Below are 14693 nucleotides of genomic sequence, written 5' to 3' on the forward strand. Positions count from 1 at the left end.
TCTGTGGTTGCAGGTGCCACCACACACTTATGGTGGGTCATGGATGATGATTGAGATGGATTATTTTTGTATGCAGTGATTTTAGGGAAAAATCCTGCATAGTTTGCCTTTAAAGTACCAGAAACCCTGGTTTAAATTTTAAAAATATTAAATAATTGAATTACAAATATTCATTATTAGATGAGAAACAATCAAGGATGGAGTTAGTAGAGCCGAAATGCTTAATTAATTACCAGGTTTGTAGATAATAAAGTCAATGATCCATTAATTTTTTAAAAATCAATAATGCCAAAACTTTCTGCTGTTCAAAAATGAATAATCGCTGGTTTTCTTAGCCTTTAAATTCTGGACTGATGGTCTGACAAAACATCACTTTCAGTTCTGGGAAACTGTGGTGGACATTTTTCAATTTCAAATAATATTTCCGAGAATCTGAATAAGACTGATCAATAATGAAACTAATTGTGAGTTACAGCCTTAGAAGTCAGGGGGAAAGAAAAGCTATCAGCTCTGCTTCATGACTGTGTGGGCGTGACTCGATCAGATTTTATTGACGGTGAATTCTCCCTGGCAACATAAACAACAACCCACATTGCTAAACGCTGATGGTGCATGTAAATAAACAGACTGACTACATATTATGGTATGTCATGCTCTAAGGAGTTTTGGGATTTTACAGATCTATTTATGTTTCACTTAAGAACTTATATTGACTGACTTATGAAAGCTGCGAGGCCGATGCTTTCATTTATCAGTAGCCTCTGTAAATATATTTGCAGAGACTTAAGTATGTGTTGTGATGTCTCGCTGTTTTCCTTTTTTTTGATACGCAGAACACAATGACAGATTACACGCAGGTGGTTGGCAATTATTGAGAGACTCCCACAGGAGAAAAAGCTGTCCCTGTGTGCACAGAGCGGGCGGAGCGTTATCTGTTTAAGATCAATGCTGTATGAAGTGTTTGAGACACTCTTCTTGACAAAAGGTCCAGAGGGAACGAAACATTAGCGTGACCAATAAATCGTCGTGCTGAGCGAGAGCAGTGTGCAGAATTTTCTTTTCATAAGACTGAAGTGACACTGCCCAGTGTCCCTGCATCTGGGACGCCTGGATGTGCGAATATCTCAGAACAAATTGAAAAGAAATATATGACAGAACCCTTTTCCATCAAAGCCTTAAAACCTGAGAAAGGGGACAAAAAAACAAACACTAAATTTAAATCTCTCGTGTGAAAGCCAATTTTTTTTTGGCTGAAGATAGTGTGCTCATGCAGGACGCCATAACCCATAATAAGAATCTGATTGAGAAGAAAATGCTTTCAGGGCCTTTGGGATGTGAGTGCTACACCGCTGTGTATTTCTATAGAGATCACAGACTGCAGCACCAGCTGTAGTTAACATCTTTTGATGATCACACCTGAGGGCTGCACCGGAGGCGCTAATTATCATTGTGTCCATAAATACCTCGTAATCACACCATAATCTTTGGTACCAAGCTGAAGCCACAATATTGTTGTATCAGTGTGCCCCTGAGGGTTCTTCGACTTGTTCCCTTTTTGGTTCCTGGAACCCTTTCACAGAGTTATGCCCAGAACACAGCATAAATGTTTGTACCTAGAACCATCTGTGAAAGGTTTCAGCCAGAAGCTCCTATGAGAATCTCTAGAGAGAACCCTCCCATGGTGTAGTGGTTCCTCCTAGAACACACCCAGGGGGTTCTACTGTGATTTTTTTTTTTATATCCCAAGTGTTTTATCTAGAACACACTCAGGGGGCGACAACATTTTTATATTACGGTAAAAAGAACCCTTGACAAGAGTTCTACCCCACACTTCTTTCTTTGAACAAGGGTTCTTTGGATGAAAAGCATTCTTAATAGCTTTAGTCTTAAAAAGAACCCTTGACAAACCATTTCTTCAAAAAAAGGAACCTCAGTCCTTCAGGCAGAACCCTTTTGAAACCCTTATTTCTCAGAGTGCAGCTATAATGACATATCTCTGCATTTAATACTTGAGGATGTCCGTGTGTGTTCCTGTACTGTATGTGTTGATATACCTGTGTGCTTGTGAGTGTGTGTTATGGTGCTTGAGTGAGAGTTTCTGTCTGATCTGATTGATGGAGGTGGTAGCGGAGGCAGCGCTCCCCTGATTGAAGCTACAGGCAGCACTAGGCTTCTCATTAACCTATGATAATGCACCTGTCACCCTGATACGAAAGCCTCGCAGCACATTTGTTGCGGATGGCTGTTCTCGCTTCTTCTTCTTCTTCTGGGTTTTTTTTTTCTGCGCCTGACTTCTTTCCGTGCTCCATCTCTCTCCTTCTGCTTCTCTTTTCTCTCGCTTTCTTCTGCATTAACACACACACACACACACACGCACACACACACAAAGTAAGCTCTGCTGTTTGGAGGAGTCTTACTGACTCTGTGCCAAAGCTGGCCACAACAGATGGAGGCTGGTGCATGTGCGTTTTCCCCTTCTTCTTCTGAGAGCAGCAGCTACAGCTTTTAATAGGATCTGTGTTCACTAACCCACCGGGGCCGGGGTTGATAGGGGATCAACTGTTCCAGCTTTCATGGCTGCGTTTGTGTATGGACTACAAATGTGGCAGCTCAAAATGGCTAACAGTAGGTGCTATCACACAACATACGCCCTCCGAGTCGACTCATTTGCTGGCTGACAGAGATGTTATCTCTCCTTCTGGTCAGTGGTTCATTTTATCTCACAATGAGACGAGTGTTTCAGTTTTCTTTCAGCTTAAAACACCCAGACTGTGTTGCACCAGATACAGTATTTTTTAGTCAATCACCAAGTTTGTGTGTGAAGTCCTTACTAGTTCTAAGTGAATACTAAATAAAGTTGCGTGATTGAAACTTAAAAAATGTCCTGGCTAATAAATATAATATGAAAATTGATCACTAGGATACATCTGTAGCACCATCCAATCAAAATCAACATACTATGTTAACATGAAGTCATTATAGGGTCACAAGCAGTAGCATAACTTCCAAAAGTACAGTTTTAGAGGGGGCAAATGACATATTAACATCACTGCCAATGGGTAGGGACTGAAAGGGTGTCAAAAGTTAAAAGACAGCAACACACACAACATGCATTACAGAAAAGACCTACAGTGTGGCTAACAGTCGGCAGCATCAGGTAATACAGCAACAGTGAAGCAGCGCACACATGCAGCAAGACAGCAGCAAACTAAAAACAAAGCACGAAACAGCAAAAAACAAACAGGCAAAACAACAAATATCAAGACACAGGCAGAGCAGCAAACAATAGCTGATTGTAATGCAGGTGTCATCAATTTTGAGGTAATTTGAGATTTATAGATCACGGGTGTTTAAGTAACAAATTTTCCTGCTTAAGTAAGGTATTTTATGCTCACTGTCGGAAATGATCACGAGTTCAATTACAAATAAGAACGTTTTTATAAATGTGGCCACAGGACTCTGACTCAGGAGAGGCGTGAAGAGGGAGAGGGAGGTCAGGCATCAGTCAGAGCCCACATCCAGAGGTGTGAGCAGGGGTTACAGTGAGGTCAGCCCCAGGGTGCAAGGAGACAAATCAGGCAAGTGACTCACTATTGCCTCTTGCGGTACAAAGGGGTATTACATGACAAGATGGGCAGAAGTTTAGGATGCTAATATCAGTAGATATTTCTGAAACATAATACAAAGGTGTCTTTGACATAATGTCAAAACTGTTATTTCTTCACATTCTGTTGATAATTTTGGTTATTTTTTTTGAATGTTTTTCATTTAAATATTTACATATAGCACCTTTAATGTATGAGTGCATACTGTTGTAGCTGGACAAGGCTGTGCTCATTTTCTAATATACTGTTAAGTAGTTCAGTCTTTAACAATAACTAAATGTAGTATAATAAAACAAGTACAATATTTCACTTAAAGGTGCACTAAATGATTCTGGAGAAAGATGGTTGATTGCTGAGTCTTGATGCTTTGGGTTGAGAGACTCAAAGTGACTTTGACCAACCTGTGATTGGTCAAACTCTATCGTCACAGTCTAGATTTCAAGAGTAGGAGTCTAGTTTTCTCTCAGACCACTTGAACTATATTATGTTGAAAGGTTATTATGGATTTTTTTGCCCAATTATGCCAAAAATAAACCGCCTTCCCTGGCTTTAATCACTTTAGTAAATGTACATAGTTACATTTCACCACTGGCAAATATTTAGTAACAATAATCATAGTGAACGCATCAAATGGCTATGAACTGGTGTAACTGGTTCCAGTAGTTGTCACATCATAATGCCTTTCTATAAGTCATTTTCTCCTCAGCAGAAAGGCTCCAGCTCCTCCGCCAGATGTCTTCTTTATTCCCTGTAGCCCGTTCCAGTCAGTTTCTCTGCTCTCCAGAGGGCCTGTGTGTGATTTATTTATCCTATCTGCACGTTCAGTGCCAGGAACACACCCTGAGAGCACACAGGACTATGGGAAAGCTGCCTCGAGCCGTCGGAGAGTGTCAAGAGAGAGAGAGAAGACTTAGAGGACAGATAGTAAATCAGTCCGGACCTAAAGACGTGTGTCAGAACTGTTGCATGTAAAGTCGGGGCCGCTTCAGAAGACGTAAAAGGAGAGATTCAGAGTCTCTCAGCATGTTGAGGGTGTTTAGGTTTGGGGTTTCAGCGGGGGTAAAGCTTCAGTAGCTCCCATTAGTCACTCTGTCAGATGTTAGAGAGATAGACGAGACTTTCGCTGGTCCCATTTGATGCCGAACAGCCTTTGGAATTCAGATTTCCCAATATTGGCAGGACTTGATCATGATTAAAGAATGAGCATGTGTGGTGTTGGGAATGTCTCTGGCAGGACTCGTCTAACCTCTAATCTCCTCCGTTTCATCTTCTGCCACACAAATCTCTCCGAGGGCAATCACATATTACTGTTTTGATGTCTCTGGACAATAGCAGGAGTTTGTTTGCGTTGGATACCAGCTGCTCTCATTAAGGAAAAGCACAGGGCAAATAAAAAGAAGAAACGCCGCTTCATCCCTTCATGGGGTCAGACCTTCCTGTTTAACAACCAGCCAGCTTCCTGTTGGGGCCCCGTCATGAGACACATGTGACACCTCTTTGTTCCTGAGAGTTCATCCTCGACTTGCAGGGGGGGGGGGGGACCTGCCCTACATGTTGGAAAATGCAAACATCCTGCCATCCTTTTGTTTTCCCTCCACATAAGGGATGACACAATTACCGGTTCCATAATAAACCACGCTAAAATGCCTGATGATCAGTATTACAATTTCAAGTGTTAGTTTTTATAAAACTGCAAGCAGCGGTGATACATGCTTGTCTTTTGCCAAGTGACTCTAAAGCAGCAGTGTGGTTTTACTCGGCACGGCCAATGGAAATGCCCCACATGACTCCTAATTATCATGCACGAGCGTGACTCTTATCAAATGTGAGGTTTGGGGCAGAAACATCAAACACTGAACATCAAAATTTGTGGTGCCACCTGCAGCCATCTTGCAAGAATTCACAATCCTCACAATTTAGCATGATCAATTCATCATCATTTCAGTCGGATCAAGTCATCCTGTCAGGAGCACATCAGTTTAAAACACATCTTCTGTTGCCAGTTGGTGGCGTTATGATTATGACTGAATATTGTCATGTAGATGTCGTCAGGCTGGGACTCTTATCAAACATGTGAAGTTTGGTTCAGATTTGAACATTTACACTTACAACAACTTCCTTCTTCCATGGCCAAAATCAAATTCATTTTTAAAGCTATCAGATGTAACATTTCCACATTAAAAAACCTTAAAAGGTGAGACCTATGTTATTTTATTGAGTTGTATACTTACATTAAACACAATTTATTCGAGCTAATGGTGCGATTCTTACTAGTCGCTAGTGACTTTTGAGAAAGCACAGGATACGTCGATTACATCAAAGAGTGAAGAAGGGAGTCTGCAAACATGACTAAACATAACATGAACAAAACTTTATGCATTAACTTGTCTGTGAACATGATTTCATGAGTCATGTCAGATGGATTTTCATCAGCTATAGTGGTTGTTAAACAATGAAGAAAACAACCTATGCTCAGATGTCATCAAACTATATCTTTTATTATTGTTTTAATGTGACAGAGACCCCTTGCAGCAGAATTTCATATTGCGCGTTTAATCCGCAAATATGCAGATCACAGAAATGTGAAAGAATTCACAAGCAAAGCCATTAAGAGGTATCAACAAATCTAAAAATATAAAAGCAGGGAGGCTTTTGTCAGCGACTCAGAAATTACTGTACCTCAAATTTTTGAGTGTCACTGTGAGCAGCGTTTGGAAGTAATTTGGCTGTATTTATCTAGTGAGCTGTCATTTGGAAAAGGCAGGCTTTCAGCATGAGTGCCCATTTATTTCCACTACTTATTGAGTGGGACTGAAATGGTGGAAAACAAGCCTCTCCTGATGTGACGAGTGCAGAGTGAATATCCTTAACACTGCAGCCCGCTGTGTTTCACATGTAAAGACAGGCGACTGGACATACAGGCGCTGCTGTTTCAGTTTAAATTGGGCTCTTTTAATAAAAAAAGAGAGAAAAAAGTAATGGTAAATTTATGCATTAGTGTAATCAAAATGAGAGGAAGGAGGCAGGGAGCAGAGCGGATGGCCTTCAGTGGAATATTCTCGGCTGCTGATTAGAGAAGCCATGTTAATGAGATTCATTGACAGTCTAATACGGAGAACAGCATGCCCCCTGCTGAGGGCTGTCTGTGCCGTCCCTTTCTCCTGGTCTCCGCTCCCGTTCTCATATTTTGCTCTTTTTCTCACGTTCCTCCTCACAGTCTGTCTCTTCCTCGCAGAGGGAACCATGTTTACGCTGGACTGAGACAGCAGGGGATCTGGCCTTTTCCACCAAACTCTGTAATGATCACAGTATTACCTTTAACATCACACGCTTTGCACAGTGTCTTCTTCCGAGAGGCATTAAGGGATAGCTCAGATTATTTGATGTAGGGTTGTGTGAGGCACTCATTTGAGATTTGTGCAAAAAGGTGATAGCGCCTCTGCAATTAGGGCTCTGAGACTGTGGAACAACCTGCCTGAGGAGATCAGAGCAGCAAATTCTGTCTCTTCTTTAAAATCACTTCAAAACCCCACTTTTTTATTGATTCTGTAACTTTAGTCTCCTTGTGTTTATAATGTGTTTAGTTTTTATATCTTTTAGATCCGTCTTTGATTCAAATGTGCTCTGTTTTTTATTGTAAAGCACTTTGGAACTATGTTTTAAAAGATGCTCTATAGATAAAGTTTATCATTACTATTGGCACTCAGTGCAGCACCAGTTAGAAGAAGCAGAGAGGACCAAGCAATGTCCTGCTGTGGACAGAGTCAGCAACAAAAGGCATTTTAGCCACTTAAAAAAGGTCCTACGCTATATTTATAATATTTATTAGCCTTTTCTTGACGAGAACAGCTGTTATCTGTAAGCCAAATATCACTCTTTCCAAATGCACCAAACTCCATAGGCTAAATCAGAAATTTTACCTCAGAACACAGGAGTTGCTGCCTTGGTCTGTTAGTTAGTTTTGGTTTTGTGTGACTTCAGTGTTTTAAAAAGATAGTTCAGATTCACCGAAGTCACACAATAGCACAATCATATTAAGAGATTGAGGTACAGGTAGACCAGCAACTCCCTTGTTCTGCAAGGTAAAACTGCCAATTTGTCCAGTGGAGTTTGGTTGGTATGGAGAGAGCGATATTTAACTTGTATAATGTCAGTTTCTTATCAGAAAAGGCTGTCTGACAGCAAGGTAAAGCAGTGAAAATATTATAAATATAGCATACACTTAAACCGATATTGATTTTTTTGTTTTTAAGTTGCTAAAATACCTTTTCAGTTCATTGCTTAGCTTCTGTGCTGGTGCTCCTCACTGCTTCTTCAAACTAAGGTCCGGTAATACACTGACTGTCAATAAGTGCCTCCTAAAACCATACATCAAATAATCAGGATGAGGAGAGAGGAGCTGGAGGAGCAGCCAGCCAACAAACACACAGAAAGCACCTTGGGGTTTGTGTATGATGACGCCACGTGACAGGCAGGCAGCTGGGCCATATTAACAGGAGTAATGACAAACGGGGCACTGCTGTTGGTTTCTTCACCTATAAGCAGTGCATCACAGCCTGTCAGGTGCTGTCACTCAACACAGCACTTCAGTGTGTGCCTGTGTACACACATACAGACACACACACACACACACACACTGTATATGTGTCAGTATTCACCATCCAAATCCTGAAGGATCCATCTCTGGGCTCACTGGAAAGCTGTGCATGGAAAGTAGGGGGCCCAGATGTTTTAGCTCAATAAGCTTAAGGATGAGTTCATGGCGAGAACATCTGAGGCTTTCAGCTCTGTTGACCCCAGAAAGAAACTCTTAATCCAGCCCGTTTGAGGACATATGTGTACATATCCTTTTCATGAGAGAGAAAGCTGGAGATGCAAGTATTGTGCAAGTACTTTTGTTCAGATAAACTGCGACCTAATTACTTTTTTTGGCATAAGAGAGTTTAAAAACAAAGATGGAAGAGTAAAACATTGGCCAGATGCAGAAACAGAAACAAATGTGTTGGAATGCCTGTGGGTGTGTATGTAAAAGAGTGTGTATGTGCGTGAGTGTATTCGTGAGAGAGGGGGAGAGTAGGGGGGGCGACAGAGAGGTTTTTAAGGAAATAGTTGAGACTGTGATTGTGGACAGCAGGAAGGAGGGCTGGAGGTGTTTGCAGCCAGACTAAAGTGGCCCTTATTAAGAAGAAGTGTGTGTGTGTCTGTGTCTGTGTGTGTAGGTGATCCTGTTTCAGTTACAGGCCGGTGCTAATAGCCTCCCCAAGGCCACACTCTCCCCCGGCCACGTTAGCGGAGCGGCTGCAGCCTCAGTGTCGTGACAGAAAGAGGAAGAGGTCAGCAGGGGTCAGATGGAGGGATGGATCCCAGGGTGCTGCGTTTGGTCTGTGGTCACAACCGCCAACTTCCCCCAAGCTGAGGGAAAACAAAAGAGAAAACCACAAGCAAACATGCAGGGAAAAGTCCCCCACATGTTCCTGTACACAGTGGGCTCCTGTCTGCACTGCGCTGCTGCAGACTCTGTGGTCAAGCTTTGACTGTTCTATAACAACTCATATACATCCCTTTGTCATAAATTTGTATTTATTTTTCTACAACAAACAATTTACAGAATAAGACAGTTCTATTTATTGTTGTTTATTAAGCTTAACTCACTTATTTATTTTAACTTATTGGTGATTGGTTATTTTTATCCTGTCCATTGTTTGAGAGTCTGTTTAGATGAGCCTGTTTTGCAAAGCTCCAAACAAGATTTCCCACACGGGACACTACAGAACTGAACTGAACTGAACTGACCTGAACTTAACTGAACTGGAATGCACTCGACTCAGCTGAGCTCCAAGTACAGTCATCAGTTGTTTGTCATTTCTAGATAAGTAACTCAAAGTTTGACCAAGAATACTTCAGTGTGAAACTGGATCCCTGCCTACAGTGGAAGCTGCATAAGACTGAAGTAATCAAACATTTGTTGCTGGTTTCAGTGCAAAAATGGCTGGTAATGACAACCATATTGGACAGAATTAAAGTCACTGCACTGACAGTAACATCGCTCCACCATGTAAAAAGAGTGTGAGTAGTGCAGATGGGACTCCATCTTGCATCTCCTTGCACCCTGTGTTGTAGGATGATAATTAAATTACCTTTGTAACCTTGTTTGATGTGTCCTAACTGTGCTATTGGTTGTTTTTTTAATATATATGCACTGGAAAGCAGTATTGATATTGAGTGGATTATCCTGGGGAAAGAGAATGAATTTAATTCCCTGAGATGTCAATGCAAAGGTTATTTATTGCACTTTTCTGTGGCTATACCTCATGCTATTTGAAATAACCATCTACCCTGTATAGTAACTGCAACATATCAGGCAGCCTATAGTATTCAACACACTCTACTGTTTGATTTAAACTGTATAAGAGAATCTGCAATGGCCACAAAAAAGACACAAAAGGTCCTATCTAAAGACAGTATTTGGTTTAACAAAAACATACCAGTTATTATTTTCAGGTGATTAATCACTGATGAAAACACAGTATGAATATTATATTACATTTCTGATATATAAATCAAAACAGCTGTGGAGTAAACTGCTGCGATTTATTGCTGATCGTATCTACCCTCAATTTATATTACTCTGGAAAAATATATTGTTTGTATTCACTCAGTGTGACAGAAATCTAAGTCACGTTTCTATAATTATTAACTTTTTTTAAAAAAAATTTATATTCACAAATGCACAGTCACAAGCAAAAGATAAACCTTTCAGAGCTGAGTGCACATATCAAACAATATATTTCTGAACGTACAAACAAAAATATGCTGTTAAAAATATTACCTTTATGAGATATTTATTAAAATCTTTATTTAAAAAAATATTTTCTCTGCAATGTTTGTGATTGTAGACTCAGGCAATATGAACAAGATGTTGTAAACTTGTATATCTGTTTCAATAAAATTGATTTTGAACAAAAAGTACAAATTTGAAAAGTAAAAAAAAGTTAGAAAGAACTGACCCTGCCAAGCCTCTGTAGCTTGTTTCTCATGTCTGCTTCAGGCTAACAGCTTAAGATTACATTAACCACAGCAAGCATGACACAACTGAATCTCTGACTGAACTGTGGTTGAGTTGCATTGTGGGTAATTTAGAGACCTTGTTCTGCTGACTGATTTTGACCTTTGTGCAAGTCTAAATCAGTTAAGCAGTATTTTGAGATTTTTGAGAAAACTTTTCTTGGTGATATTTCAACCTTTGTACGTCATGGCTCAGGCCCAGCTGATGTTTGCTATCACAGACTGATCAGACAGCAGAGCAGGACGAGCTCAGCAGTGAACCACCTTGTCCATAACAGTCCAGAACCGTCCAATCACATCCCCCACTCCTGACGATCCGGCCAATCACCACGCCAGTGGACAGAGGAGTCATGTGAGACCACTTAAGTCTTTTATGAGGCCATACCAGACAGACAGGGGAGGGAATGGGACATAGGAGCGCTGTCTTTTATGGGTTACTGGGGATAGTGTGCTTCCATCTCAAGGCTATTAAAGGTCTCCCCAGCATGGAGACTCTCACAGCCTGGGGGTGAGACATGATGCACCTGGGCTCTGGACAGAGAAAAGAGCTTAACCCCTTCTCTCCTCAGCCCTGCTTTTCTCATACTTCACGTTTCCATCCCACCACTCGTGTACTTATTTCCCAGTTAGCTTTCACTGCTCTCAGAGACTCCTGTATTTTGAGGACCTGTTGGCTGCACTGTTGGGGAGCAAATTCTTTGATCTTACAACTTTCACATTTTTGAAGACTGGTAATGAGTTGAGGTGACAAAGTCTATAATTAAACGTTTGTATGGAAATACAGTTTCTTTATGGATTATATTGATGCCGAATTTATAAGAATACTGTCAACATATTACGGCTTTTATTTTGTGTTTCTGGAGTAATGTGTTTTTATGGACACGTAAGAAATTAATCATATTTAATATTTTTTAAAGGGAATTTGGTGTAATATTTCCCAGCATGGAGGTTTAGTTTAATTCAGGCTGCTTGTATTTATATTTTTTAACATTTTGTATCACTACAGAAACACTGTAACTGCTGAAAGATGATGAGGCTGTCTGACGCTGACTGCTGTTAGTTACTGGTTTAATTAATGGTACAATAATGTGTGTATTGATTACTGACAGTGGCTGATCAGACTAATTATCAGCTTAATTGCTCAGTTTTTAAAGGATGCAGTAAATGGTTGCCTATTATGTGTTATCTGCCCCCTCACTGCAAGTACAGCACACAGTGAAAAACTGATATTTATATTTATAACAGCACAAAACACTCAGTGAAGAACCAGTGTTCTTCAGCTTGTCCCTACAGGAGAACACTTTTTTGTTTGTGGTAGAACCTTTTATAAAGGTTCCACTTCAAACCCTTTAAGAGAGTTCTACCTAGAAGCCAACATTGGGGTTTTATACCAAGAACCATCTGTGAATGGTTCCTCCCTGAACACATCCAGAACATTTCCACCCTAAGGGTGCAAACAAGAACCCACTCAGGGTGGTCTACTTTTTAATATGCTAAGGGTTATAGAACACACTCGGGGGTTCTACAAGGAATATTTTTAAATTCCAAGAGTTTTATCTAGAACACACTCAAGAGGTTCTACCAAGAATCGTTTTATAATCCAAAGGTTTTATCTAGAAGACACACAGGGGGTTCTACATAGAGCTTTTTTATGTTTTGGTAGAAAGAACCCTTTATCAAAGAGTTCTGCAAAGATTTCAGCACTCATTGAAGAACTCTGTCTTCCAAAAAAGGTTCTTTGGATGAAAAGCGTTCTTATTGGAAACCTTACAAAGAACCCTTTACAAACCATTCGTCCTAAAAGGGTTCTTCAGGGTGAAGTGGTTCTGGGTAGAACCTCAGCCCTTGCATGAAATGGAACCATTAGGTGTTAATGAAAATGTTCCTGCCATACTAATCTCACACTCCTACTTTAAACTGTAACTGTTCCCCCATGGCAGCAGTATATATAGAGATTACTGCCCCCACTTGAGGTTAGCTTGTGGTTCTGGTTAGTTTTATACTCAACAGGCAGCTGCGGGGATAAGTGAACTCACTCGACTTTTACTGACCTTCCCGTCTCCGCTGACAGGTCTTTATGATACACATGTGCTCCCACAAAAAGTGAAAGCCTGCATCACTGGGAGGAATACTAGTCCCGTAAACCAGGATGTGATTAACTCCACTGCGGGGAATAAGAGGTGAGGTTGCAGAAGGCTGCACACCTAACTGAATTTTACTTTTTAAATTGAACTCACAATTTCCCCAGCTTGTACTCCCGCATCCAGCCATCCGGGGAGCCGAGCCGTTTACCGCCAGTAAGAGAGAATTTTTCGCTAGATTGGCTTTGTCATTTTGATTCATGTGGGGCTCGCTAGTGAGTGTGTTATTGTGCGGTTCTGAGCCTGTTCTCCTGCCGCACCATGCTCTCCTCCCTGTGTTATTAACTTAGCATCTTTGATGTGCCCCGCAAGAGATGAGTAGTCACAGGGGGGGACTTGGGAAATGATAAATTGTTAGAGGAAAGTTTCTTTTCTTTTTTTCTCACTTCCTAAGTACTTTTTCTTCCCAGGCTAAATCTTGCTGCTGATTGAAATCTCACTATCTTCACCTATTGTTCCCTCTCCTGTGAGCTGAGGGTGGGTGGATGAAGGGGTAACACAAGGGAGGAGGAGGAAGAAAAAGTGTGAGGGGGGAGAATATTGACAAGGCAGTAGTATTCAGATCCTTTACTTAAGTAAAAGTAGCAATAACAAACTGTGAAATATTCAGCAGGTACACGTCCTGCATTCAAAACCTTACTTAAATAAAAACATGTAAGTGTTAAATTTAGATTAAGTATCAAAATAAAAGTACTTTTCCTGGCCATGTTCTACTATTATATATGTTGTCTTTGGATTAATATCGCTGCTATTAACATATATGTAACACTGCAAATTTGAACTACTTTATATACTGCTGGGCACTTGGATGCATCATATTCTATAAAATCATCATATGTTTGTAGTGTTTATGTCCTGTGGGAACCATTTATCTCTAGAGTCAACTTTTCATGAGCACAGAGGAACAGTCCTGTTTTCTGCTTTGTGAAAACACATTTTCAGATAATCCAAGGAAGTTTTTTGAAGTTTTACTGTTTATTAACTGAAGAAGTAGAGGTAATTTCTCAGCCAATGAAGGAACACTAATCTCTTCAGGTTATTAGTGATGAGAAAAGCAGTTCTTTTCAGTTTAGTTCAGTCATTTGTTCAAGAGATTATTTGTTCACTGGTTGACTGGAGCTCAGACTGCGTAGTCCGACTCACTGAACCGAAACATGACTGTTCATCAGTTCAGCTCACAAACTAGTAAACTGAGATCGCTTGTGAAGGATAAACCGGTGAGCTGAATATTAAGTTGGATAAAGATGTATAGATATGCAAACTGAAAGATGCTTTAACAAGTTCTGCCTCATTATGTACAGCGCTGTATATTGTCATGACACATTAATTATTAAATAAAATATTCAGTACTGCTTCTTGCTTCAAGACACGGAGGTAGAAGGACGTGCTGGAGCGACTGTGTATAACTCAGGGTTCACATTCAGCGTGCATGTTCAGTGAGCGAGCGTATCCTTGTGTGATCGCTCACGACTGACTGAGAAAAGAATGGATCATTTTAGGAAGAGATTTAGTTCAGTTCAAAAGATTTGTTGTTTTTAATGATTCATTCACAAATGATAGAACACTACAAAAAATTCACATTCAGATTTGTAGAAATATGTTTTTCACTGGACAGGAAGGGAATGAAAGATTTTAATGTGTGAAGCAACAAGTGACCAAAGCTGCCAGACAAATTTAGTGGAGTAGAAATATAAAGTTACATAAAAAGGATATATAAAAGTAAAGTAGGCTACGAGCAACTCAAATTTGCACTTAGGTGCAGTACTTGAGTAAATGTGCTTGAACTCAACAAAAATATAAATGCAACACTTTCGCTTCCACATTTTTCATGAGTTGATGAAGTTGATTGTGGATGTAACAGGCTCCGTTTCACATCTTTCCT

The sequence above is a fragment of the Lutjanus erythropterus genome, chromosome 13 (genome assembly GCF_056507025.1).
Source record: "Lutjanus erythropterus isolate fLutEry1 chromosome 13, fLutEry1.hap2, whole genome shotgun sequence".
Taxonomy (NCBI): Eukaryota; Metazoa; Chordata; class Actinopteri; order Lutjaniformes; family Lutjanidae; genus Lutjanus; species Lutjanus erythropterus.